This window comes from Schistocerca americana, chromosome 4, assembly GCF_021461395.2.
Source record: "Schistocerca americana isolate TAMUIC-IGC-003095 chromosome 4, iqSchAmer2.1, whole genome shotgun sequence".
Taxonomy (NCBI): domain Eukaryota; kingdom Metazoa; phylum Arthropoda; class Insecta; order Orthoptera; family Acrididae; genus Schistocerca; species Schistocerca americana.
In genome coordinates, this window is record NC_060122.1 from 474019768 (window position 1) to 474046885 (window position 27118).

Genomic DNA, 27118 nt, shown 5'->3' on the forward strand with positions numbered 1-27118 from the left:
TCTAAATATTTACAATGTCAGATGAGGAAATAGAAGGAATTTATTTATCTATGTGCATAGCAACCTGAACTGAAATTACAATGAAATGAATACCCTGAAATTGTAGTTGTCCAGAAACAAACAATTGCTGCCGCATTTCCTTGTCCCTTGAACAGCTCCTACTCACTCCAAAAGTCAGGACAACATAAACACTGATGCAGATGTTTTGTTATCTTGTGCTTGTAATTACCCCCTCCTTTCTAATTCCAGTTATTGTCCAAAATAAGCGAAGTCTTTTATGAAAAATTTGAGAGGAGTGAAAATTACAATAAACTTTCTAGTTTACTTAGCTTTTCGTGTAGAGTTGGCTCCAGTTCTTCTTGTTTAGGGGTCTGATTCTTGAAGCTAAAATTCTCAAATTTTAGGTCCACATGGTTGAATGAATCTAAATAAATTTGAAGATTGTTGTTGCAGAATTTCTGTTGTTACATTAATATATTTTGACAGATTTTAGTATATCATTCAATCTTCTGAATTTTCATATTAACAAAACCGAAATTACACTCCTGGAAATTGAAATAAGAACACCGTGAATTCATTGTCCCAGGAAGGGGAAACTTTGTTGACACATTCCTGGGGTCGGATACATCACATGATCACACTGACAGAACCACAGGCACATAGGCACAGACAACAGAGCATGCACAATGTCGGCACTAGTACAGTGTATATCCACCTTTCGCAGCAATGCAGGCTGCTATTCTCCCATGGAGACGATCGTAGAGATGCTGGATGTAGTCCTGTGGAACGGCTTGCCATGCCATTTCCACCTGGCGCCTCAGTTGGACCAGCGTTCGTGCTGGACGTGCAGACCGCGTGAGACGACGCTTCATTCAGTCCCAAACATGCTCAATGGGGGACAGATCCGGAGATCTTGCTGGCCAGGGTAGTTGACTTACACCTTCTAGAGCACGTTGGGTGGCACGGGATACATGCGGACGTGCATTGTCCTGTTGGAACAGCAAGTTCCCTTGCCGGTCTAGGAATGGTAGAACGATGGGTTCGATGACGGTTTGGATGTACCGTGCACTATTCAGTGTCCCCTCGACGATCACCAGTGGTGTACGGCCAGTGTAGGAGATCGCTCCCCACACCATGATGCCGGGTGTTGGCCCTGTGTGCCTCGGTCGTATGCAGTCCTGATTGTGGCGCTCACCTGCACGGCGCCAAACACGCATACGACCATCATTGGCACCAAGGCAGAAGCGACTCTCATCGCTGAAGACGACACGTCTCCATTCGTCCCTCCATTCACGCCTGTCGCGACACCACTGGAGGCGGGCTGCACGATGTTGGGGCGTGAGCGGAAGACGGCCTAACGGTGTGCGGGACCGTAGCCCAGCTTCATGGAGACGGTTGCGAAAGGTCCTCGCCGATACCCCAGGAGCAACAGTGTCCCTAATTTGCTGGGAAGTGGCGGTGCGGTCCCCTACGGCACTGCGTAGGATCCTACGGTCTTGGCGGGCATCCGTGCGTCGCTGCGGTCCGGTCCCAGGTCGACGGGCACGTGCACCTTCCGCCGACCACTGGCGACAACATCGATGTACTGTGGAGACCTCACGCCCCACGTGTTGAGCAATTCGGCGGTACGTCCACCCGGCCTCCCGCATGCCCACTATACGCCCTCGCTCAAAGTCCGTCAACTGCACATACGGTTCACGTCCACGCTGTCGCGGCATGCTACCAGTGTTAAAGACTGCGATGGAGCTCCGTATGCCACGGCAAACTGGCTGACACTGACGGCGGCGGTGCACAAATGCTGCGCAGCTAGCGCCATTCGACGGCCAACACCGCGGTTCCTGGTGTGTCCGCTGTGCCGTGCGTGTGATCATTGCTTGTACAGCCCTCTCGCAGTGTCCGGAGCAAGTATGGTGGGTCTGACACACCGGTGTCAATGTGTTCTTTTTTCCATTTCCAGGAGTGTATATTGTTCATCCAAAATACGAAAATATGTCCGATCACATCAGAGGCATGCTTACTACTGCGTCACTCAGAGGAAATAACAATATTCCAAAGGGTTTACAGTTTTTCTTGACAAATGAATTTCTGTTAGTTTAGGTTATTGTTATTATTATTAATCCAGAAATAAACATAATAAACTAGATTGCATGATTGACAATAGAAATTTTAAGTGTGCCAAATAATTTGTAATTTCAAATGTCTCTAAAATCATAATTTTAACTGTACATTCAGAACTAGTACTTATCGATTGTATAATTGAAAATAACGTAATTACCTTTCATGAATTTTAGCTTGATATATGACATATTGTGTATAAAATTGCATGAAAGTTTCCAAAAAAACAGCTGAGATAATACTGACCTGTCTAAAATTCGAGATATAATACTGGTATTGACAACTACCGTTGAGCAAAAGTAATGCTAGGGGAGGATGTCCCGTTACATGCTTTTCCACATTCATACATTGTTAGCACTTTGAAGTATCCCCAGCTCATTAGGTCATTCTTTGATTTACCTGTGCCCTTTCGTTAACCTGTTCAGTGATATCTATGTGGTCCAGTCCAAGTTGTACCCAGCCAGCAAGCATTCTGCTGGCTTTACCCATGCTTGGAAATGACTATCCACAGTTTTTCTCTTACTCTGTTGGTCGATGTATCTATTGTTGATGTTGACTGTAAAGTGCACTTCCTAGACTTCAACCATGCAGTGGGTGTAAGTCATTGTCATCACTTTCTTCCTTTCAGCATTAGCGGCAACTTCGCAGAAAATCTCAGGAAGAGCAATGCCGGCCATGCATTACAATATGTCAACAGGAATTGGTTTCAGATCTCTAGTAATGATCCTTGCAGTTTCATTAAGGGCTGCGTCTACTTATTTCATGTGGGTGGGTCTATGTCACACTGGGTAGGTATATTCACCGACTGAGAAACAAAGTGCCATAGCAAAAGGGCTGGCCAGGAGGGGGGGGGGGGGGGGGTGCCCCAACTACTACCAATAAGTTTCTTGATGATATGGTATTGGACTGACACTTTATGTTTGGTGTTACATCATCACTGGCAGTGATTGAGTGATCTTTCCAAAGTAACTTCAAGGTATCTGGGTGTAAAATAATGCTCCCACTCAGTACCTTCCCGAATAACTTTCTGTTTTCTTCCTGCCTTTCTCTTTTGTAGGAGTTCTGCATAGGTTTGACTTCAAGTGGTTCTTGTTACAATAGTTAGAAAATGTTCCCAGTGCTCTTGTGAGCACATGATAGACTGTTCAAAAGCACCGTTTCAAATACGTTATTAAGATGACATCATAATGAGACAGGTTAATAGCTCTAGCGATCAGAAGGCTAGTTTTCTGGCTTCAGAATAGCGTTATCTTGGTTTCGCTCCATTTGCTGTGAAATATTTTTCTATTTTAAGCAGTTATTGTAGGCTTCCATAAGCTTTTTCAGTGTTGTTGCTCCGAATTTCTTTATCTGCTCTATGCATATATCGTCCGAGGAAGCTACCTTGTTATTCTTGCACTGTTGTACAGCTTTTTGCAACTCCTTTCTGCAAATTGGAGCTGAGAGATGATTTGTTTCTAGATATTCTTGCCTCCTAATCTTAGGCCCTTTGCCATATTTGTCTGTACTGTCATTTTTAAAAAAACTATTGAAGTACTTTTGGTTATGTCTAACCAGTCTACCATTTCTGTCAACTGATTTATCTTACCTTCTGCCACAGACTGAATAATTTTTAAAGCAGCACCTGATATATGCTTAATAAAAGAGAATTCTTCGAAAAAATTCTTGTATTCTTCCAGCAGATGGACGTTTTATTTACTAAGAATAGGAATGTAGTTGGTATGACATCCTCATGGGAAGGATATGTTAGATGACTTCTGAATGACTGCTACAGAATCATCATGTGCTTCGGGACAAGGCTTTATTATTGACACAGTGCTGTATAGAGTCCCAGGAAACACATTCCAGTTTGCTTTCTTGAAAATGTATAATCTTGTGAATTGAACTGTTAGGCGCCACAATAATCTGACATACGCTATATCTAAGTTGAATATTTTGAAATGTATGTCTTATGCTCTTGCCACATTGTGAAGCTGTTTCTTCACTGGTGAAAATCAGATTAGGATTGTATCCTTGCCTCTATCGTCCACTGTTGGAAGTAGTTTACTATCATGGATTTAGCTTAAGTTGCTGGATTCAGACCACTGTATTACTCCTCATATCTCCAGACACTATTATGACTGCCATTAACAAGGTTGTTTGATTGTGAATGTTAGATGGTTCCTTAAAGATGAAGCGTGCACTGGGTGGTCTGTATACCGTGGTGGCTACACATTTATTTAATTCCATGCTCAAGATTTCTGTATTATCTTCCTCAGTGAATACTGTAAGAAGCACCAATAAGTCATTTTAACGAATATTGCTCTGCCATACTGTTCAGTAACAAGATTCTTGCCTTGTATCTTATATCTTCTTTGTTTTGTGTCCCTATGGGTCTCCTGGAAACGTAAGATGTCAATCAAACTTGTATTCTTGACATTGGGTTTGAAGGAGTTCCTCTTTGGGGTTGGATATGCATTCTGTATTTACATATATGATGTTCAAAGTCAGTCATGAAACTTTCGGGTGAAGACTGATAATCATTACAACTGTGTCTGGATTTGAAATGATCAGCCACCAGGTGATTTGCGGCCACCTGACGTTGCACAGGGTATGTTCTATTGCTTTCTTGTTCCATTAAGCGATCTTCAGGGCAGCATTAATAGTTGATACCACGTATTTTATGTTCTAAAAGGTTGCAATTATTTTTGTATTATTTATTAAATTGTTACTGATTTTATTTAGTAATATTAAAGTTTGTCTACATTTAAGTAAATTAATAAACTAATAATAATGTTTCCATAATGAATCTTGCACTTTGCAGTCAGATGTATTCCTTTTTCTAATTCCTGAGAGATGAAAACTGTGTGTCAGAGTGGGATCTGAATCTGAAAACGCACCTTTCACATAAAGATTTTCACGATTTGAGACATCTACATAAGTAGGAGAGATGTGCTGATTGAATTGAAACTGTGAGGATAGGTTGTGAATTACCTTAATTTAGCTAATTCGATAAGAGCATTGACTATGAAAGGTAAAGTTATAGGCTTGAGTTCTGGTCCAATACACAGTTTTAACCTGTCAGGAAGTTTCAGTACTATGCTGTTTAATATATTTTAATGGGACATGGTATATAGATTCTCATCAATACACTTGCTTTTGTTTTACTAAGTCTGGCGTCACTCTTACTTTTTGCTTTTTGTTACTGGTTTCATTAGCTGACCTAAAAGTTAGATGAAGGAAGGATTTACAATATTTCAATGAACGATGGATTGTGAATGAAATGAGGTTTCACATATCTTTCCCAAAAATGCATGCTCTTGAAAACTCCATTAATAAAAATTTGCAGATAATAATGCCAGAATGAAAAGACAGGGTTAATAGCTATGTTGGAAAGTGGGCAACTGTCTTGTTAAGATTATATATCTCTCCAAGATCATTTTAGGGTAAAGAGTTGTATGGGTCCATAATTGATATGTTTGTAAATTAAGTGTGAGATGTTGAATTCTGTATGTTTGCATTAAGAGCAGACAAGCACACTTCAAGTGGCCCCTGGATGGTAAATACAACTCTGCAATATTTTTAGATGTGCAATAATACTGAAGAGGTAGGGATGAAATTAAGAGGTTGCACAATCATATTGACTATATCAAAAACGTTTGAAATATATTGTGTAGGCTGGAAATATTGTGCCACCTGTGGATAATATTGACGAATCCTTCGAAGTCTCTCACGCGCTACCGTCTCTGGATAACTTTGTGTTTGTGATGACTGTTGTTGTGTTGAAAATGAGTTTAAAACAAAAGATGAAAGAGTGTCGTTATTAGACTGCATCGAAATATATGTATCATTGCCGGCATTGTGGGACTATAGGGCAAATGAGTACAAAAATGGAAACTTTAAGAATGAATGATTTGTGTAGCAACTGCATCTGACACCTTTTGATCCAGCCACGAACCACACAGCGGAGTTCTGTAGGCTACCGCCCTGTCAAGACGCCTGGAAATCAATTCAAATGGCTCTGAGCACTATGGGACTTAACATCTGTGGTCATCAGTCCCCTAGAACTTAGAACTACTTAAACCTAACTAACCTAAGGACATCACACACATCCATGCCCGAGGCAGGATTCGAACCTGCGACCGTAGCAGTTGCGCGGTTCCGGACTGAGCACCTAGAACCGCTAGACCACAGCGGCCGGCGGAAATCAATTGCAGCACATCACACTTGCAGCAGCAGTATTAGGTAGCGCCACGTCAGCTGAATACGACGCTCCTGCGTTGGCACTAGCTCGCCTCTGCAAGCCATGCCACATTATCGCGATTTATTGGTATTCATCCACCGGAGAGCTTTATAGGACGCTGCCCAGACACTCGCTAGTTGGTAGCTATCGGGAGTTCACAGCTTCATTTAGAAGTTGACCGCGTAAGCAATCTCACAATCAGTGTTCCATTCGTCGGAGCGCGGTGCAATCTACTGGGAAGGTACAGTCTCACATTCCATTTCCAAACTGCCGAGTTTTCCAGAGTCAATCAATCATGCTCATGTATAGGCATTTCTTGATTACGTCAGTACTACCTTGCTAGGATGGACAGTGTACATAACTCAGTGGCAATTAGCACAACGGCGTGGCTTGTATGTTCAAGAAGCTTCCATTGTGTTTGTTATCAACGTTTACCGGCGCAGGGCAGTGTTCTTGTTAAATTACTTTGGTAGCTGTTTTTTGTTGTACTTTCTTAGGTACTGTATACCAAAGTTATATTGTTATTTTGGTTGCCCTAGAGCCCCACAGTGCCAGAAACGATACTTACACCTCCCACAATGGGATTCAACAGTGACGCCGAGGTAAAAGCTTGTTTTCTGTAATGCTCTCATCTCAACACTGATGATGAGGGTAAACTTTTTAGGGACGACTGTTTTGGTTTTGAAACTTCATTCCCTGTGTCTTTGTGCTCATCCAGATAACTTTCCTGCTGCTGTTTGTGTGTCCTCCGTGTAGGGTTTTTCTGTGAGTCTGCTCTACATTCAGGCATAGACCAATTTTTGGCTGGTTTCTTTGGCTTACTTGCATTTGTGCATCCCTTTGTAGGTTCTGCGGAATTTTAGCTAGTTAGTTTCACTACCTGTCGCTTCTGAGTTATATGTGGTTATTGCATCTTTCATGCTTTCCAATTCTTTGTTAACCCAATGTTCTCTGAGAGACATTGCTTTGTGTACAATGCCTGCCATTTACTATTTGCTCTTAGATCAGAGTGCTTGCCTCATCATTTGTGTATGCACAGTTTTTGCTCTATCACATTCCACGATTATATACCATAGTATTACTTCTTTTGTCTTGTTCCTGTCTAGAGATAGTGTTCATTATATAACTTGTTATGGTGTTTTGCTGGGTTAGAGACTTGTGATGTTAAGTGTGCTCTTTCCGCTTCTGTTGCTTTAATGTAAATATTGCAAACTCTTTTGTGTGGGTCATGACTTAACTCTGTGTGTACATTTGTTGCATTTTAGTGGGCCACATGGATGTGGATTACCACATGTGCTATAGCTATTCCTTTTTGTTCTGGAGATAACTGTCTGTGGCGAAACAATGTCAAATGAAACGGTTCATCACAGGTAGCTACTGATGGTTTGACAACAATTAACTTTGATATCGTGTATTTGCATAGACAGTCTGTGCAACTGTTTTTGGACATGCCCTTATAGGTTTTGGACATTATATGACTGAGTAGCTGCACAAGAAGACCACTGTTGGCAAAGCGACTAGTATCGTTTGCTCATTTGTCATGACTTATCCAGTGCCACAAGTATTATGAATGCTTGTGCAATCACAGAGGCGCATACCTTCACTCGTTTGCTTCATTGTGTATCCCATCAACTGTGGAACATGCCATTCCAGCTTCTGCTTCCAGTCTGGCTCTTGCAGTATGCCTCTGTGCTTCTTTTCTGGCAGCTCACCCACCTCGTCTCTCCCTCAGCCATGCCATGGAAGACTTGGAGTCCATCTCCTCTGGATTACCATGACACCTTAAGAGTCATGGCCTATCTTGCTCAAGTGTGGCTGACACACTTCCTCTAGGCTCTTACAGCATGCCTCTGAGCTTCTTGTCTGGTAGCTCACCCACCCTGGCTCTTCCTTAGCCTTGGCATGGTAGTCATGGAGTCATTATCCTCTGGAATATAACAACACCTTAAGAGTCATGGCCCCAGGTCCCTAAGTTCCCTGTCATTTGTCTTCTGTTCTCCTCTGGTAGCTCAGTATCCTGTGCTGCCTGTTTGGCTCCAGCACCTCCACAGGTCCTAGCACCTCCATAGCCCCTGGCACCTCCACTGGACCCAGCACCTCCATTGGCCCTGGTGTCTACACAGGCCCTGGGGCTTCCTCTGGTTGTGGTGCCTTCACTGGCCTGGCACCTCCATCAGTCTCAGCACCTCCACCAGTTGCAGTGCCTACTTGTGCTCCAGTGCCTTCTCGGGCTCCATAGCCGCCTTGGACTCCAGCATCTGCTCAGACTTGAGTTCCTCCTACAGCTCCAGCATCTCTTACAGCTCTGGCACCATTTCTGGTTCCTGCACCACTGGTGCATTCACCACTGATCCCAGAGCTTTCAGGTTCTAGCACTACTGACACACTTACTTCTGTTGCACTCAACCCCCCTTCCATTGGACTCTCACTTGTGCTTTCTGTGTGATTTCCTTCTGTCCCATTTGTGACCTGCCCTTCTGATGGTGACATCACTCCATCCTCTGTCAATAGCGATGAACCCACTTGGTGCCCTCCAGACGCATTGCCCTTGGTTCAGCCATCCTTTCTGCCTATGGCCGCCACTCAGCCATGTCTTGACAGCCCTGCTTCCTCTCCCAGGCTTTTTAGCTTCAGAGTGTAGTACATTCACTTCATACACTTGGTTTCTCTTTCAACAAGTACCTTTCCAGCCCACAAAGTGTTTTCTTTTGGATCCTGCTCTGTTCCACACCGCCCTTGTCACTAGTCCCCGATATCTCTGTTCATGTTGTCTCCTGTGACATCCAGGGTCTCCCGTTCCCCACAGAGGCCTGACTCTTCCATTCAGGGTACCTTGCATGGGACTTCAGTTGGTCTTTCTTGGCGTTCCTGTTCTCCAATTGTGGAAATTTCGCCACTTTCCAGGCCCTGCCAGGTAACACAGACTTAAGCAGCCACTGTTGCCCTTTTCTACATTATGACCTTATGTGGTTCTTGTTTTTCAAGTTCGCCGCTTCCCAATGGTGCTAGCATCTCCCTCTTGGGGAATGCGGAATGCTGTGTACTGTGCAGGCACCTATGGCATACCCATTGACTACATGACAAGATGCCTCCACCACCTCCTCTGTGGGGAAAAGGGATGCAGTAACTATGGCAAACACAATTAGATCAAACCAACAGCCACACAGCAGAGTGTCATAGCTTGCCACCCTGCAAAGGCACCACAACTTAACTGCAGCATGTCACACCTGTAGCAGCCATTGTGGTATCTGATGGTGCCACAGCCACCAAATACAGCACTGCTATTGCTGGAACTATCTCACCTCCATAAGTCTCATGACATCACGGTTTCCAGGTATTGTTGTGCAGAATGGCTTTATAGGACACTACCCTACTGCTCGTCAGTCAGTTGACATCGGGAGTTCATAACTACGATTCTCTGGTCTAGGAGCTGATCATGCAAGCGAATCTACAATCAGAGTCCCATTCCTTGGAGTGCAGTGAGCACCAGTCAGAGCATACCACATCCAATACACCATGTCTTCGCGAGTGCTTCAACCATGGACTACGATCTTGTACAGACATTTCCTGCCCATGTCAGTGAATATATTGAGGTGTGGTTTTCGCCAAATTATAGTAAAAATGGTGGAGGTACAGACTGCTCTGCAGAGCTATAAACATTTACTTTTACAGTATATGATAAGAAAAAATTACAAATGCATCCAAAGTAATAAATGTAAAAAAACTAAAAAATAATTTCGTGAATGATGTGATGGTCATTTCATATACAGGACTGGCAGCTAAACAGGGTACTCCAGATATACCCATAATGACTAAATACACTATAAAACAAAACAAAAAAAAAGAGACACCACAAAGAAATTATCCAAATGGCACGGAAATCAGTAGATGTGACATTCATGTACAGATGAAAAAATAATTACAATATTATAAAAATTGGACAATTTATTCAAGAGAAAGAGCTTTACAAATTGAGCAAGTCAGTAATGTGGTGGCGCACCTCTGGCCCTTATGGAAGCAGTTATTCGGCTTGGTATTGATAAATAGGGTTGTTGGATCTCTTCCTGAGGGATATCCTACCATATTTTGTCCATTTGGCGCGTTAGATCATCATAATTCCCAGCTGGTTGCAGGGCCCTGCCCATAATACTCCAAACGTTCTCAACTGGGAAAGATTCAGTGACGTTGCTGGCCAAGTTAGGGTTTGGCAAGCACTGAGTCAAGCAGTAATAAACTCTCGCCGTATGCAGGTGAACATTATCTTGCTGAAACGTAATCCCACGATTGTTTGCCATGAAGGGCAACAAATTGGGGCATAGAATAACGTCGATGTGCAGCTGGGCTATAAAGGTGACATGGATGACAACCAAAGGGGTCCTGCTATGGGAAGTAATATCACCCCAGACCATCACTCCTGGTTGTCAGGCCATATGGCGAGCGACAGTCAGGTTGGTATCCCACTGGTGTCTGGGGCGTCTCCTTACACGTCTTTGCTTCTCATTAAGGCTCATTTCGAAGCAGAGTTCATCACTAAAGAGAATTGTACCCCAGTTAATGAGGTGCTATGGGGAAAAATATTTTGTTCCATACCAAAATAACACAGTTGGAGTCATAATTCGTCACTATGAATGATAAAAATTACTTGCAAACCTCAGGACTTTTGCCATATTGTCATGTAAAACTTGGCGAGAATCGCACATTGATGTATTCCTTCTGGATGTATTTGGGATGGTCTACCTTTGGTGCCTCACTCTGTGTATGTAGGATTTAGAAAGTTTAATATTCAAGGAGATGTCAGAAATGCTTATTTACAGTTCTTCTTCAGATGATTTCTAAGATAAATTCCTTTAAATATCTGTTGACATTAAGAAATGTCTTATTTTGCTTTTTATTTTTATGCTTTAATTATTTTTAGTAGTCAGATTCAAACTCATCATGTTTTATAATACACTGTCAACAGTGCACAGTAAATTACGAATGTTTACAATATAAGTTTAAGAGAGTGCAGTAAATTTGTAAGAAAATAAATTTCAAACAGTTTCTAATAAAACTTCATGAAGTTCACTATCAATTTCACGGTGCTTATGTACTTGCAGGAGAATATATTGCTTTTTCTGTCTTATGTGTGACGTTAATCCCTTGTCTTCCTTCCTTCTGTCTGAAGTGTACCTGTATATTCTTTTATTAGGGCTGCAGTGTTGATGGTAGGGCAAAACAGTCCATCTTATGTATGTTCCACTCTTCTATATACTTCTTTCTTTAATCAACGATCTGAACAGAAATGTGCTGGCTTTCATTCCTTGACAAATAATACACCTGTTAAGAAACACAATATTGAGATGTAGCATCCCATGTATGACAGTATATGGAGGACCTCCATCACATTGCAGATACATTACTTTCATGTGGCCACCAGATGTTATTCTAATTGTTCAACTAATGTACTTGTGTTTCCCAAAACCAGCAGGCAAATATTTTCTGAAAGGTAGAAAATTCACACCGCCTGCAATGAAACTAATGTATGGGAAACTTATTCTGTCTTGGTAAGCAATCGGAGTAAACATATGTTCATATGAACTTCTTTTTGCTCTGAATGACTATTAGGTCTTCCTTTTGGAACATCCTGTGAGTAAGGTTTTGTAGGAAAGTAAACTAGGTATATTCTCTTCAATTTCACTTGTACCAAAAATATGAATTAGTGATACACATATTGTTAAACAGTGCTTAGTTAATTGACAGATAGATAAGATATAAATCCTGTTATGATTATTTATCCTTCTATAGAGGAGAGATATTTCACTATATCTGTTGATGCTATGTAGATTTGGGTAGTAACAGGGAAATACTGGACATGCCATGTTGATGGTCTGCAGGACTACAAAGAAGCTGAGGAACAGTGCCTATTGATGTGCAAACTAAATGGTGAGCAGCTGTTGCACCTAGTAACAGGACATCAGTTGGGAGACAGTGACACCGAGCGGGAGTGTCGGGAGGCAGTTTCTACAGCACTACTGCTGTTGGCCATAGGACATGGCCGCATGACATGCCAAGTGCTGCACCAGCCTTTCCTTCAACATGCACTTAGTGTTCAGCTCCTCTGGCCTTCTGCACACCTTGATCGGAGGCGCTGGACCATCGCCGCTCTGTCTCTCGCTGCCTGCTTCATCGACAGCTGCAGACTCAGGTAAACCATTGAAATAGAATGGTCGTAGAACATAACACACTACACTAATGTTTGTGATAACTGTTAACACCAAGATGCATACTTATGAGTGACGTGAACTCTGTATTACATACGACTCTGTCCACACTTCTTGAATGAGAGTCCACAGATAATTAATGGTGAGTGGCAGAGAACTGTCATGAACTAGCTGCCAATCTACAATACTTCTGATGTGTTCAGTGGGTGACATATCAGCAGAAACCATAGTACCCATTGGTATTCAGTGGAAGTTTATCTTCCTTTCTGTGGGTATCCAAATATGCCCTTCTGAAACATATGGAGTTCCAGAAAAGGGGTTTTGTGCCTCGAGGTCTGCATCTTCAGTTCAGAGACTGAGCACAGATGTGGACTGAATAACGAAGGTGAGGAATCCAGCCCTAACTTTAGTAAGAAACTAATCCAGCTTTTAATGATATAACCACAGGAAACCTATTGTAGACAGCCAAAAAGGGCAACTGTCCTGTTGTGATCTCTCAGGTTTTTTTGGCGTTAATAATCACTAGCGTGCTTCTGAGTGTTCAGTTGAATAGTCAGTCATCGAAATATTTTGCACAAATGCAAACAACAGCTCAACATAGCGCTAGGAAGCAAACTATTAATTGTCCTATTAGTAGAAAATCCAATTACGTCATTTGTGCTAAGTATAGAATCCAAAATTACTGAAATGAGGATAATGGCCCAGCCTGCGTGGTTGGCAGGTCACTTCTGCTAAGTTTAGAATCCAGATCTAAGTTTAAAATGGTAAGCAATTAAAAAATCAATGCCCCTACTTTAAAGTGATGGAAGGCCCACAAGTGCAACCTACACAGTTGTTAGAACTATACCATTATACCACTTCTCCTTATTTGAAAACTGTGCAGATCAGTGATGCAACCTGCATGGTTGTAAAACAGTTGTCATTACTGAGTGTAATAGGACAGGAATGGGAGAATTGTGCACTTATGTTTTATTTGTTCAAACATTGGAACTCGTGCTAAGCCAGTCCACTCACAGAACTTCCAAAGACTTCACCCACCTACTACTCTACTACTAAGAGATAAGCTGCTGCTGCCCTCCCCAGACAGGTGGCTGTACCATGACTAGCTACACACAGCCGCAAGTCCCCGTACAACATGTCAAGAGATGTCGCCAGGGTAGATGACATACATTAAGAGTTTGTGTGCACTGCACCACACCAATACTGTGATGAACTACTCAGCAAGGCAGTTATCAATTGCATGCATCTTGACCACTCAGGAACTCAGTGTGGGAAGGCTGTAAGGATATGGCAGCAGCTGGCACATCGTCTGGCATCATCGATGTGCCCCACTGGCTTCGGCACTGCTCATGTATCATCCTACTTTCACCAGTGTTAGGCTTGTTGCAGCAGAGTAATGCCACTTCACGCAGTTAGGAATATGGGCAGATGCGTGACACGCAACTGCACACTGTGGACAGCGCACCCCACCACAGTTGGTGCACTTTAAGACTACACAGCTTTGCTCTTAACTCTGTTTAGAGGTGGACAGTTTCTAGTCTCTTAGAGATCTGAATTGTGATGCTATTAACATTCCACTGATTAACCTATCAAAGTTTATTTCTACACACTCACACACACACACACACACACACACACACACACACACACACACACACACACACACACACACACAAACACTCTCTCTCACACACAGACCAAAAAAAGCAAATTTCAGGTGAAACTCTGACATAGTAAACGCATAGAACCTGCAACAACTACAAATTTTTTTGATAGTTGTATTTTTTTTGTATATGACATCATTATTCTGTATGTAGCATCAATTTTCCTTGTGTGTCACAAGCCACCCATAGGATTCTAGAGGTTTATGGTATCAAATATTTACCAAATTCACGTCTGATTAAGATTCAGCAGCTATGGTATTCTTCTGTCATTCTGACAGAATGGCTAGGCAAGTGCATCTACTGCCTTCAGGGCTCTTGAACATATACAGGTACTTTGATTTCACACAGTCATTATTTATGGAATGGGTGTTGATATTCAGTCTCCTTGTAGGGTCATGATACAGGAGCATAAGGCATGTCCCAAAATCCCACAGTGATTGATATTAGCAGTATATGTATATAGTTGTCTGTATCAGCGTTGTGACATTTCATAAAAATGGGAATGACTGCTTAACAGCGTCTAGATCAACCTTCTGCACACAATATAGTGTCTATTCTGTATGACACAAGCCCTTGGTATGTGACACCAAGTGCTTACGATATTCATGTCAGAATCTGGTTTGGAAGTAACGATTTTTTCATTCTCACAAAAAGCGCTGTAAACTGGAAGATTTGGATAATGGATCGTTAGTGAAGTGTGTTTCCTGGAGAGCAACGTATATATGAGAACAGGAGTAAACCTAAGGGAGATGAAACTCCAACGAAGTAATCACAGAGGGAAACATGCTCATGAAATTTCGTACCATAGAGTCAAAATATATTTGCATCTTGATGTGGTAGTAGTAGTAGATTCATACCTAGATATACTAGAATTTCAACTGTCTGTACTGAAATGACCACACAGTATTTAATGGATAACAGCATAAGTCTTTAACCAGCACTTCGATGACTGTACTTGAAATAGTGAATGATTGTTTAATAGCATGTCAATATGGAATTCAGTACCGATTCTGTGTTACACAAGATGAAATATTGGTGTTAAGTCACTGCTGATGACATCATTATGTCTTGAATTGAGCGGAATACGTAAAATCATACATCCTGTAATGTGTAATACTTTTCAATAACAGCTGTATTTTGTAAAGGTAAATAGTAATTCAGTGATGGAATAGCCAGTGAATAGATGTCATATCTCCCCAAAAGAATGTGAAAAGTTGTACTTAGTAATTCCAGCATACAGTCCAGGGACATAATTCTAACTGGGAGGAAATGACATTGGGGTTCCCCGAGGTTCAATCTTAGGTCCACTACTGTTCCTCATACATGTAAACCGTCTTCCATCTAGTATGTAACAATCAGAATAAGCTCTTTTTGCGGATGACACATGGTATTGTAATCAATTTATCCATATTGACAGAAATAGAAGAAATGGTAAACAAAGTTCTTAAAAATGTCATTGAATGACTTTCTGCAAATGGTCTCACCCTCTACTTTAAAAATAGACAGTATATTCAGTTCTGCACATCTAGAGGTACTACACCAATGATAGGTGTAATACTTGGTGAGCAAATAATGAACAGGATGGAAACTTCAAAATTCTTAGATGTACATATTAATGTGAATTTAAATGGGAAAGAACACTTTTTGGAACCCCTAAAACAACTTAGTTTAGCCACATTTGCGCTTAGAATCGTTTCTAATCTTGGGGACAGACAAATCAGTAAGATGACACATTTTGCATATTTTCAATCAATAATGGCTTACAGAAAAATGTTCTGGGGTAACTCATGTTTAAGAAAGGAAGTATTCAATGTCCAAAAACATGCCATAAGAATGATATGTGGTGTTCACCCACAATCATATTGTAGACAGTTGTTTAAGGAGTTGGGCATTCTCACTGCTGCTTCAGAGTATATTTATTTCCTTGTGAAGTTTGTTGTAAATTATCCACTACAGTTCAAAACGATCAATGAGGTACATAATTACAATATCAGAAGGAAAAATGACATTAATTACACTGCATTATGGATGTCTTCAGCACAAAAAGGAATACACAGTGCTGTAACAAAAACTTTTGATCACTTACCTGATATAAATGGCTGACAGACAGCAAAGTAAAATTTGATAACAAACTGAAAAATTTCTCCTTGACAACTCCTTCTATTCCATAGAAGAATTTCTATTATTGTAATGTGTGGTGGGTAGAAATTACTAGCTCGCATCTGTCTATATATATATATATATATATATATATATATATATATATATATATACAGGGTGAGTCACCTAACGTTACCGCTGGATATATTTCGTAAACCACATCAAATTTTTTTAAATGGAACCCCATTAATTTTGTTAGCACATCTGAACATATAAACAAATACGTAATCAATGTCGCAGTACATCTGGTGTAATGTCGCCGCAGGCTGCCACAATACGTTGTTTCGTATCCTCTGGGGTTGTAGGCACATCACGGTACACATTCTCTTTTAACGTACCCCACAGAAAGAAGTCCAGAGGTGTAAGATCAGGAGAACGGGCTGGCCAATTTATGCGTCCTCCACGTCCTACGAAACGCCCATCGAACGTGTACCTCACCCCTCATGGTAATGTACATGTGCATCAGTGAAAAAGACCAATAAAAAGGTGTTAGCGTGTGGACGTAATGTGCTGTTCCAGTCTCTTCTGTACCTAAGGTCCATCACCGTTCCCTTTGGATCCCTACGTAATTCGGTGCTCTCCGATACACACGATCGAACAGCGGAGAAATGGTACTGAAGCGTCAACTTTAGGTTAGAATATCTCTGGATGTAATTAACATTTTACAATGCAACAAATGGCACTGATTACGTATTTGTTTATATGTTCAGATCTGGTAACAAAACTAATGAGGTTCCATTTAAAAAAACGTAGATTTGTGTTAAAAAACATACTTCCGTGCATTTTTTTATGGTTTGTATTAACCAATTACAGTAGCCCCTCTCCTCACGTTCGGTCTGTGGAATCGATTCGTCAGTATTTGATGTGGTTTACGAAATATATCCAGTGGTAACATTACCACTGGATATATTTCGTATATATATATATATATATATATATGTATATATAGCTGTAAGAACCAAGATATAGAAATATTCAAATATTCAGAATGTAAATGTATCTACAAATTAATTTGCAAAGTGAATGTAAAATGACTTGTTTCACACCATTATGATCTATTGCCCAAAATGATCCATAGAAGATGTAACTAACTAATCAAAACGATATAAAAGAAATGAACATGTACAGATACCACACACATACAGGAAATCTGTCAATTTTCCTTCGAAATAAGCGAATTTTGCTTCGAAATCGTAGAATTTCGTGTTGAAATCGCTGAATTTTATAGCTGAGTCAGTGAATTATGTGTTAAAATCCAATAAATCAATCAATTTTTGCACTGAAATCAACGAATTCTGTGTCGAAATCATTGAATTTTGTGTTTAAATCAGTTAAGTTTATACTGAAGTAATTAATTATTGTGTCTAAATCAATGAATTTTATACGTAAATTAATGGAGTCAGTACAGCAAAGAAACTTATGTTGTTAATTCAGTTTTCTGGTCTGCAAATGGCACCTGACAGCAACATGTCATGGAACATTACCATCTAAGTGTTCTTGCTTCGCTGTGTTTTACATTGGAAGTATGGCATAAGACATTTTCATAGGATTTCTGGCAAATACATCTAGGATTGAAAAAGAAGAGTCGCATCAATCTGGTGGAGTTACATCTGTAAGTGTTATATAGATGTCATATGTTTCTACAGGATTTCTGAATAATTTATCATGAATGAAGGTGTAGTTCCTTCATCAAGGTGCTCATGTGGTGAGTCTTTCACTTTCCAAGGTTGTAGATGGTCTTGATAGTGAGGACCTGCTGTTACAACTTCAAAGACACTCTACATGATGACTTACTATGTTAGCAAAAAAAGTATGCAAGTGAAGCAGTGTTATAGTGGATTTTTCCAGGTTTCCAGAGTTATTTGGCATTGCATGTTTACACAATTCATACAAACTGCGAATGCACAGCTGATACCTGATAGGGCCCCAGATGTATTCAGAGCAGATGAATGTGATGGCTACCACATTGGTGTGAATGCTCCTGAAACCACTGTAGCCTAATTTGAACCTTATACCATGACCAGTTATAGAGGTGCTCTAACGGGAAGTTTTTTCTGCTAGTAACCTGCAAGTCTGCTATGTTATGGAACAGTACAATATACTTGACTGTAGTTAGACTTTGACATTTTTCTGACAGTCCTTAAACTTACGAAATTATTCAAGGTGATGGAGAGTCTGATTTATGGAAGCCACTCCAAAATGTTTGGGATTAAGTTCAGACTTTGAATATTTTAAGTGAAGTGGGATACAATGGTGACTACATACCACTTTACCTCTTAACATGGTACAGTACAAATGCAGAAAATTTCCCCATGTTACAACAAGATTGTAACAAATAGCACTCATGCTAGTGAAACTGCAACAAACTGCCCCATGTTTCAGCAAAAATGGGAACAATGTGCTCCTGTTACAAAAAAGTGAAATATGAGCAAAATGCCTCATTTTACAGCAAAAATTATAATGTATTACCTTGTATTACACTACCTTGTTAAGCAAAATTTCCTGAATGCCTGCAAGCTGTAAGATTCAGTGAGATTTGTAGGGCAGACCATAGACCCAGCCTGACAGGTCAGTACAAGTTCTTTATCACTCACATACCAATCATGCTGATATGGGGGCTATTAATAGATGCAACGTCATAGCTTTGACAAGTGCTTGGTGCAGTTATTAAACCTCTATGTTGTCACAGTCAAAGATGTCACAGATGGCTTAAGAATCTAACATGGCGATCCAGGATGGCTGACCTAGGGATAAGGATGCAGCCTGCTAAGTTACCAGTCCAAAATAGTTTTTCCAAATTCTGTGATGTTGCAGTTGCCTTTTCCTACTGCTCTTCTGCAGAGTCCAAGTTTACTAGCCATCAGATGGACTCACCACTCATTCTCTGCGCACCATAGTGAAAGGCTGATCGTCTTCAGAAAGGCTCATCAGAGTTGAACTGCCTCCAGACAGAAAAAAAACTTGCACAGTCGATTGCCAGTATTTACCCATTCCACTCTCTCATGTTTATTAATTATGGTGTGTATGTATATGTTTCCATGGGTTCCATTTATTTTCCATCAGCACAGCAGCTACCTGACATATACAATGCAATATATTTGCACAGCGGCGGAAATCAAGTCAGCGTGCAGAGACGCTCTCTGGTGCAGGTTCCAGTGCATTAGTGTGCACATGTGTCAACATGCTGAACTGCTTCCTGACTCCCAGTGTCCATTATATCCAATGTCTGCACCAATTGTTGAGCTACCAGCATTGATTAGTGCAGCCAACATGTTGGCGTGAAATTCAAGTCAGCACACAGTACTGTTTCCACACTTTCGAGTTTCCCCTATCCTTAATATCTACACTGTTGGTTGAGCTATAGATAACATGTTTCAAATTGCTGCTGTTCGACATTACATAGGATCAAAAAGTGTAAATATCTGCCTAGCATGACGATCAGTATGTGAGTGATGCAAAGCTTGTACTGACTTATCATTTTGGGTTTCTGATCTGCCCTACAACTCTCACGAATTATGTTACAATTTTTGCTGTAAAGTGAAGCATTTTGATCATATTTAACTGTAACAGTAGTACATTGTTACAATTTTTACTGTAACATGGGGCAGTTTGTTGCCCTTTCACTAGCATGGGTGTTGTTTGTTACAATTTTGTTGTAATGTGGGGAAATTTTCTACAGTTGTACTGTACCATGTAGATCTGGGGGGTAAAGTGTTATGCAGTCTCCATTGTATAGTGCACAAGTTGTTCAATTTCTCACCATATTCCCACTTTATATAAAATATTCAAAGCCTGAAGCTCGTTCAAGACATTTCGGAGTAACTTCCCTAAATCAGACTCTACATGACCTCTGATAACTGTATAAGATTGAGAACTGTCATAAAGTTTAACTATAGTCAAGTATATTGTAGTGCTCACAACATAGGAGACATAGAATTTCCCCAAGTGTGCACATGTAGCCATTTCACATCTCATCTCACAACATTCACTATTGTGTCCATCTACAACCCTGACTAGTAAAAGATATCCTGCAAAAGTGTCCTTATAATTGTCCATGATCTAATGCTCAAATCAGACAACAATGGTTTTGGAAGCATTCACATTTAAACTCCCCCTCGCTCTTTTTTGACTTCAATAATCCAAGCACTAAAGAAATGATCAAGATAGGCATTGTATAAACAATGTTCCCATTTGTGTGATAATTAGAAAGTTATTATGAGTAAGTGGAAACCTAACGATGTTAATTACTTACTTTTGTACTCACTGATGCTGAAATTATTGTATGACTGTTTATCTAGATCGACAAGTCTGTTTCTGCAAGACAACAGGGTGATTGGTTGCATACATATGTGCTTCAAAATGATACAATGCTCTAGATTATTTTATTTCACATCAGCTTTTAATGATCATCAAATCTTAGATTGCAAAACACTCGGAATATTTGTCTACAATTTAATAAAGTGATTTACAAAACGAATTTACAATCCAGCACCTCATGTCTGCTTCCATCTTACCACCATTACTTACATGCCATTTCCAACCAAATACATGTTTGTTATTCCAGCGATATAAAAAAATTCACATACAAAGATATGCATATACTGTCGATATAATCGATTTTTCTTTGCCAAAGAGATACAGTCGGGGATGGTTCAAGACTATTTTTGCTCACTAGCAGCTTATCATGTGGAACATCATCTGCCTTTTCCTCTCATATTCTTTCACCCATGTCAATTTTCACTATTAATTGTGATACACATTGTATACAGATTTTGCACTTTGGTGCCCCTGGCTTCTCTTCCAGCTTGGTATCCTGAGCAAACACTACCCTAATTGTGATATGTCCTGCACACAAATCTTATAGTTAAGGCGCCTCTCTCTCCTTGGCACTCCATGTGGCAGCTTGGTCCTTGAACAGACCCTGTTTATAGACTTAATATTGGACTAAGAAAGGCATCTGCCTTGTCAGTTTTATCTTCCTGAGAATGGTCGTAGAATACAATTAATAATTTATTAACGATGTATTGTGAGAGTTAATACTTTAATCTTTATTGTTCATGTACTTTGATAATTCACGAAAAAGTGATGTGTTGAGCAGTTCCGTTACAATGTTGATGTGTTAGCCATCAATTTCATCTGATCTGAATACATCTGGGCGCCACTGTACATCCGCTTTGCATACAAAATTTACAGGAATTGAGTAAACATGCAGTGCCAAAAACCTCTGCGAATATGGAAGACTCACTGTAACACTGCTCCACTAGTGTGTTTGATCTGACAACATATTAAGCCGTCTTGTGGCGTGTGGTGTAAGTTGTAACTGCAGGCCCTCACTAGCATTACTGGCCACAATCTTTGTGGGTGAAAGACTTCCCACATGAGCGCCTTGTTGAAGAAACCACACCTGTGTTCGTCATAAATTATTTAGAAATCCTGTAGATACAGCCACTTCTGCTTATCTTTAATGATACACCTCTAAAGCACCATGGGACTTTGCCTGTCTGACTTCTGGAAATATGTTTCTTGATGTATTGGATGGCAAATTTCAGGGAGTGTTCCCTTGTTATCTAAAGATAATTCCCTGTTTTACTAGGAGGAGCTACGAGGTTGGAAAGATCAATTTAGGAATCACAATTGTGTTGTGTAGGGAAGGGTGATGACTACAGCTGGGCAGGTTGGGACAGGGGCTCTAGCTCTTCTCAGGCCTTTTCTGTAGTGCGACTTTCGCTGGGAACTAAATGAAGCACTCCATCTCACACGGGATGGCTGCTGCTTCATTGCCCTATGCTTCTAGTGAGAGGAACTGAGCTCTTGCGTCGAGTTCTTTGAGCAGACCTATGATGTCTTTCATCTCCTCTTCTCTCTTTGGGACGAGTTGTCATGGCGTTTGTGTGGACGTTTCTATAATCACCAGCCCTGTCTAAACTTCAGGCCCTGAGGTCTGCAGCGTCTCAGTTCTCAATCGCTGCCCCTAAGGTCTCCTGTGTCTTCTGTATCGCTGCAGGCACCACAATAGTGAGTGGCTGCTCGATCTGTGCGGCTGCCTCAACACACAATGGCATGGCGGTCACCCTCTCATGGGCTGTTGCAGCCTGTTTTGCAGCTGCGAACATCTTGGTGGTGGGAACGAAGTTTTTCGCGACGGCACTTATATGTAAAATATTCTCGTATTCTTTCCGTGTCAATCCTGGATAAAATCTCGAGCTTTCAACGATTACCTCCATCGTCATCGTCAGGAGCTGACTGTCGTCACTGCAGATGTGGTAACCTTATTTATAGCCCGTGGACGGCTTCTGATTGGTCGGTTTATGATTGGTCGGTGATTGCATACTGCTGTCGCAGACGATGTCACTGCGTCCCCTGGTGGCGCCACCGCTTCCGTTGGAACGTAAACTTTGGAAGGAACGTCTCTGATGCTTTTCGGCATCAAGCACTCGTTTCCATGGACAGCTCAGACGGTATCCGCTATCGCAGTTAAAGTTATTTTGGCTCATTCTTATTTCAACAGCCTCCTTAATAACAGAATCCCAGTACGTGGAGTCATGGGACAGAATTTTTGTTTCATCGAACAAAATTTTATGTTTTTTCGTGAGGCCGTGCTCCGCAATTGCCGATTTCTCCAGTTCTCTATTTTTAAAATGGCGTTGGGGTTCTGTACAGCGGTTGGAAACGTTACTGTGAGTAGCCAACTGGAGCGCCGAAACCAGGCAAAGAATGTCTCGATCATTCCGGTTCGCTGGCAGGCATGGGGCTGCGCAGGTCGGCGCCGCCACCGACTGTCGATGTGTACTGCTTCATTAGATAACAAGGGGATATTTTCTACACTGGGTCAAGCAGCATGATGGTGGGCCCCCCTGTGCATGTAGCCCGCTTTCGTTACATGCAATTCCTGGCCACATTTCTAAAACCAGAGCGGGACAATCCGTCGTTGACTGCTATCTCATCGCAGATCCAAAGACAACCCATGAAGAAGAGCCTTGGATATCTTCTTTCACAATTTTGGCGTCATCGTCCACTTCTTCCCTGGTGCCTCCACGGTGAGGGCGGCCGCAGTACTTTGAGTGCGATGTCGCTGGCCATAGTGGCTGCCTGCAGCTTGATAGCAGCATCTGAGTTGATGCCGACTACCTGATTACAGCTGCCGAAAATCGTATCGTAAATTTCTGACCGTCCCGCGTCTCCGCATTTTATGTACAGGGGTGGAACAGGGAGTCCTCTTTCCTCTGTTGATCTACAAAATCCCCAAGTTCGACGTTCGAAAACCCATTCATTGCTTCTAATTTCTTCTCTCCTCCTCTCCCCATGCTGCGGCGCTAGAAAACAACATAATTTGTGTCGTGAGAACAACACGCAACAACTCTGCTCTATATCTCGCCATAGCACAAGCATGTGCTGTGGCTGAAGCACTTCTTCGCAGCTCCCTTGCCTCTCTGAAACAACACCAATAGAAACTTCAGATGTCTATGTCGCACTTACATAAGATCTGTCCAGAAAATAACAGAACATTTTGAATTACACGTGAAGGGAAGTATTTAGTGATATGTGGTTGCACTGCCTTGAGCATTATTTCCTTTCTAACAATGTGTTTATTACTATCTCGTTTAATTTCCCAGATTATTTGACTGCAACGTGTTTAATGGGTTGGTGACGATTTTTAAAATATGCGATTTTGTGGAGTAACACAAGGTAACAAGGTAAAATTTTGTTCAAAACTTGGGAAAAATTTCTTTAAAATAAGCTTACAATTATGATGCTCAGGATCATACACAATGTTACAAATAGTTTTCGCAATTTGAAGGTGGTCGTCAGTCAATTGAAGATGATTGTGGATCAGTAAGTCCTTCCACTTCACCTGATGACTCACACATTCAGAAATGGTGAAACAATGAACTGTGTGTACTAACAAAGCATTTTACAGTTGTTAGATGAGCTAATCCTCAAAAAGAGGCCAGAGTTCTGACGATACAACTCATAGTTCTTGCACCATGACTATGTGCCTGCTCACTCAGCTTTGTGATTTCGTTAGTTTTGCGCCAAAAATGAGATAACTGACCTCCCACAGCCCCCTTACTTGTCTGACCTGGCTCCCTGTGATTTATTTTTATTCCTGAAGTTAAAGTCAGCGCTGAGAGACACTGTTTTCAGAGCATTGATGACATCAAAGCAAATCCGTCCCAGACCTTAGATGCCCTCTCAATTGATGATATGAAGCATTGTTTCGTGAAATGAGGAAACCACTGGGAGAAGTTTGTGTCTAAGAGAGGGGATTATTTTAAAGGGAACAAGATACAACAGTCTGTAAAATTAATAACAAAGTTTAAAAAATAAAGTTCGATTATTTTCTGAACAGACCAAGTAGACATGTCTCCAGCAGGCTGTTTCAACTCTTCCTTTTTCAGTCCTAGACGCATTCGTCAGAAATCTTACGGAAACGTCTGATGTCATATGTATAATGTAAAACACGTAGTGAAGCAAGAACACTTAGACGTAAATGTTCTGCAACATGTTGCTGTGAGGTGTCATTTGCAGATTGTAAAATGAACAAATGACTACATGCATTCTTTGCTATACTGGTTCACTTGCTGTGGTGTAGATCTGCCACAAAATTCGTTGATTTAGAGATAAAATTCATTGTTTTAGGCATAGTATTTGCTTATTTCAGTGTAAAAGTCTCTGGTCTCAAAACAAAATTGATTTGGACACTGAGCTCCCTGATTTCAAAGGAACACTTGAATAATCCGCTGAATTTCGATAAGAAATTTGCTCATATTTCTTTAAAACTCACTGATCTCAACATGAAATTAAATGATTTCGTCGCGAAATTTGTTTATTTCGAAGCAAAATTGACTGATTTGCTGTATGTATGCAGAATACTGTGTCTGCTCATTTCTACTTTTGTCGTTTTAGATAGTTTGTGTCTGTGGCTCTAATACTAAACCAGGATTATAGGGGTCTATGAATAGTAGTAGATTGTGATGCTAAGCTTTTTTGATGAAATTTGCGACTACATTCTTTCTTCAGCTGTATTTCAGCTAAAATTGCAAGTCTGAAGTACCGAATTGGATATTATCAAATCGATGTACCATTTGAAAATATTTGTTTAAATTCATCTGTTTTCCAAGTCTTTTGTGTAATTCTTTGGAATATTATGTTTATTTTAAGAAGTGCACCATCCTAAAAATTCCATTTATTTCATTCGACTATAACGAGAATATATTTCGCACTTCGCAAATATTTTGGTTTCGAAATTTCCCATAATATTTTATTTTTCATTAAATTAAGAAATATTATCAGTTTTTAAAAGTGAACTCAATATATCATAAAAACAGTGTTATGGAAGAAAATACGAAACGTTTATTACATTGAAAATGTGAGATACTCCATAAATTTAACAAAACTTTATTTCTAAATTATGTCTAATAATAATTACTTCTATCTTTAAAACTTTTGCTAACACTAAGACGTGTGATTGCTTTATAAATGTTCACTCATATATGCAGAAAGATAGGTACAAAATTTAATTTGACCAATTATCAGTTCTGAAACAAATTAGGACTTCAAGTTGTAATACGTCATACGTCATATGCACCAAAAGTTGGTGAGTCTTTGTTTCGAATAGAATAGAACAATCTTTGTCTAGATACTGCATAGTAAGTTAGTCTTTATATTGTGAACAAATTGTACATCATGTACATTGGGAACTGTGATTTTTAATGGAATATGCACCTAAAAATTTAACGAAATTGTTAATTCAAATCAGTGAATATTAAGAAATCTGTGGAAGTCTGCAAGAAGACTCTGCTTAGCAAAGTGCAGAAAGTTGATGCATAAGTGCCACTGTTTGTAGTGTGTGGATGGGAAATAAACCATAATATCACGAAAAAATTTGGACCTTCACATCATCCAATAGACAACAAGAAGATGACGTTCAGAGCCACAATTACATTGATATAACAAGATCAATATTAAAAAATTTTTCTTATTGCAACAATCATTTGACATCATATACCTTTGGAAACTTATGAAGGGCTTGTGTCACATAAGAAAACTCGACGCTAGTTAAAGAATAATTGCGTGCTATGACAAAAATTCGTACTAACTACAGTCTCTATGCGCTTACTATGCTGGAGTTTCATCTAAAGTTTGCGCTTATTTGTGTGTATCTGTGTGTGTGTGTGTGTGTGTGTGTGTGTGTGTGTGTGTGTGTGTGTGTGTGTGTGAGAGAGAGAGAGAGAGAGAGAGAGAGAGACAGAGAGAGATGATGATGATAATGATGCAAGCAGTTGGAAGAGCAAAGTCCACGCAGGTTGGGCCAGTACCCACCAAGTTCACCATTTTTGATTCTCATGTCGTAGGGCAGAGGGAATCTGACAATCATATAGGCTGGGCCAGCATCTTCAGTCAACAATAATGAACTCTACACTTAGCACAAATGAACTACAAGGATTTCCTACCAACAGGACAATTGTTCATTTTGAATCTCTTGCCAGTGTACACTTAGTACAATTGGGCTCTGGGATATGACATCAGAGGGGAGGGAAAATACTGTAGTACAATTGGCTGCTTTGCATTTCCCCAACAATTTTTTAATTTACAGCTATTTTATACATAAAACAGCTGGCTCGTGATGCCAGAGGATTTGGAGGGGGGAAATCTGGCAACAGCACATGGTGGCGTCATTGATGACATTATCAGAAATCCGGCAAAAATGGAAAACACGGCAGTACCGTCCCAGCTATACTACTTAAATACTGATT